This window comes from Panthera pardus, unplaced genomic scaffold (assembly GCF_024362965.1).
Source record: "Panthera pardus isolate Hobbes unplaced genomic scaffold, ASM2436296v1 HiC_scaffold_3, whole genome shotgun sequence".
Classification (NCBI taxonomy): Eukaryota; Metazoa; Chordata; class Mammalia; order Carnivora; family Felidae; genus Panthera; species Panthera pardus.
In genome coordinates, this window is record NW_026526876.1 from 51,585,761 (window position 1) to 51,589,037 (window position 3,277).

The 3,277-nt window shown below is 37.3% G+C and overlaps 1 pseudogene; it reads right to left on the reverse strand.

Annotated features, from left to right (window-relative positions):
* Window positions 1–266: 266 nt before the first annotated feature.
* Window positions 267–375, reverse strand: LOC128774352 (small nucleolar RNA SNORA70; annotated as a pseudogene).
* Window positions 376–3,277: the final 2,902 nt, after the last annotated feature.

Consider the following 3,277-nt stretch of genomic DNA (forward strand, 5'->3'; position numbering starts at 1 on the left):
GTCTTCAAATTCATCTGTATTAAACTTGGTAAAGCCCCACTTCTTGGAGATGTGGACCACCTGGCCACCAGGGAACTTGAACTTGGCACTATGGAGGGGTTCAATCACATGCTTCTTGTTCTGCAACTTGGCGTGGAAGGACATGACAACTTGGCCAATGTGGACCATGACCACTGTGCCCTGGGACTTTCCAAAGACACTCTGAATACTGTCTGGAGCCTAGACTGGGGACAGCATGAGTTCAGACATGCATGTTCACTGGCAAGTGTGGTCTCTAAGGTCCCTTAGGACAACCCACACAAGCAACAGACTGCATATATTACTGAGGAAGCCACTGTTTGCAGCCATTGCACACCATTATTTTCTTAACTGTAGTTTTGATGGGCAGAAGTTTTTAATTTTTATAAAATCTGGATGACAATTATTTTTTCTTCTATTGTTTGCCTCCTACCTAAGAAACCTTTGCCCATCTGCAGATCATGAAGATATTCTCTTAAGTTTTATTCTAGAAACTTGATAATTTTAGCTTTTAGATTTAGATCTATAATTCATCTCAAATTAAATTTTGTGTATTTGCTAGATAAGAATCAGTGTTCACGTTTCTCCATATTGAGAGCCAGTTTTGCCAACCATACCTGTTAAAAGATTGCTTTATTCATAAGATTGCTTGGTTCCTCATTGTTTCTGGGCTCTCTATTCTGTTCCATTGAACTATATGTGTCTCTTTATACTTCCATACTGTTTGGAAGATAGCATACCAGCTTTGTTGCAAGCCTTGAAATTAGGTAATGTTAAGTTCTCTAACTTTGTTTTCCTTTGTCAAGATTGCTTTGGATATTCTAGGTCCTTTGCATTTCCACATGAATTTTAGAATAAGCCCATCATTTTCTACAAATAAAGTCTGCTGGGGGTGTCTGGGTGGCTCAGTCACTTGAACATTGACTCTTGATCTCAGGGGTTGTGAATTCAAGCCCTACATTGGGCCCTGGGCTGAGTGTGAAGCTTACTTAGAAACAAACAAATAAACAAAAACAAACAAACAAAAACAAAGCCTGCTGGAAACTGGGATTGGGATTGTGTTGTATCTGTAGATCAAATTGGAAAGAATTGACATTTGAACAATATTGAGTCTTTGCCTACAAAAACAAAAATGTCTTCCTTAACTTATCTCAGTGTCTTTTAAGCCATCTCCAGGGTATAGTTCTTGTACATCTTTTGTTAAATCCATTCTTAAGTATTTTTTATGTTTTTTGGCCTTATTGTAAATGAGGTTTTTTTAAATTTCTTTTTCCAATGGTTTGCTGCTAGTATATGGGAATGTGGTTGATCTGTGAGTGTTATTCTTTTATCTTGTGACTTTGCGACGTTCATTTACTTGTTCTAGTTGCTATTTTGTAGGTTACTTAGGATTTTTTACATAAAAAGTCATGTCATCTGTGCATAAAGTTTTAGTTCTTTCTTTCTGATCTCTGTGCCTTTTATTCCTTTATTTTGCCTAATTAAGCAATTTGGCCTCTGGCCAAAACCTCCAACAAAATATTAAATAAATGTAGTGAGACTGGACATCCTTGTTTTGTTCCAAATCTTAGGGAGAATGTGTATTAAAAATCATACTAAATATGACGTTAGCTGTAGGTTTTTCATAGATGTACTTTATCAGGTTAAAGAAATTCCTTCTTTTCCTAATTTGCTCAGATTAAAAAAAATGATGAACAGGTGTTGGAATTGATAAAAACAGTCATGTTTTTTCTTCTTTATTCTGTTAATGTAGTGAATTACATTAATGAGTTGGAGTGTTCAAATAATCTTGCATTCCTAGGATAAACCTCTTTGGTCATGATGTATATTTTTGTGTCTTGCTGGTTTTATTTGCTAACAATTTGTTAAGGATCTATGTTCATGAGGGATATTTGTTGTCTTTTCTTCTTTTTTGTAATGTTTTTGTCAGGATTTAGTATCAGGGTTAATCTGGCATTGTAAAACAAGTTGGGAATGTTCATCTTCCTCTATTTTCTGAGTTTATAGAGGGTTGATACTATTTCTTTCTTAAATGTTTGATCAAATTCATAGTGAAACCATCATTATGGAGTTTTCCTTGTGGGCAAGTTTTTGATAACAAATTAGCTTTATTTAATAGATATAAGGCTATTTAGATTTTTCTATTTTATCTCCTGTCATTATAGTAACTTTCATTTTTCAAGGAACGTGTTTGAACTAATGCTCTTGCCTCTGACTTTTCTGGAAGGTCAAGGGTGGACCTCCTAGGCCAGTCAGTTCCCCCTCCCTATTTCAACATGCCTCTACCTTCTCTTTCTTCCTTCCCTCCTACCTTAAAGGAAGAATTGTCCTTGATTCTTCCCATTTGAACTCTCCTCTGACATCAAACCCATGGGTCCTGAACTCCCATTAGGGTTCTAACACCCCCCAACACAACATTCGTCTTGATCCTTCCCTCTTTCTGTATTATGGCCCACACTACTGTCCATGCCATGGTATCTTTAGGCATCTCTAGCCTCAGCTCTGGATCTGATAGTCCCAAGTATCAGACCAACTTATAAGTCTAGAATATGTCATGTTTCACTCACTGGTATTTTTCTCATGCTGTCTCTCCATATGGAGTATGTTTTCCCTCAAAGTCTTCCTGGAGAACATTTACACAGTTCTTGAGTAACTTCCTCCTTGAAATCTAGTGAAATCAATCACCTCCTTGTTCTGCGGTCTAATTGGACTGACATTGTGGATAAAAGCATCTGTTATACTTCACTGCATGCATTGGTTGATGTCTTTGCTTCCCCTACTGATACCATAAAGTCCCTGGGGGCAGGAACCATGTCTGTTCATATTTATATTCTTAGTGCCTGACACCATTTAGGCTCAACATATGTTTGTTGACTGAATATAGAACCATTTTGTGAAGATCAGGGTTTCCATGTGGAACCACTCACCCTTTTCTCCATCAATCCCTTCTTCTCCTGTTCTCTCGGTTCTCCTCCCTTTCCTAAAAGTGTGAAGTCACCAGTGAGTCCTTGCTATTCTCCATTATTTACCAACATCTGCTCTGCTGGGTCCTTTTCTTTTTCTTCCTTTCAGTCTCTGTTGTCTCCACTAAATTTTGAAGCAGAATTTACATTACTCCTGAATGACACATCTCTAAATCTATCTCTTGGCCTTTCCCCTTGCCCCACTCCAATCCATCTTTCCTACCATGCAATGATTAATTTCATTAAAACATAGCAGGAAAAATGGGACTACATCAAAATAAAAAGCTTCTGCATAG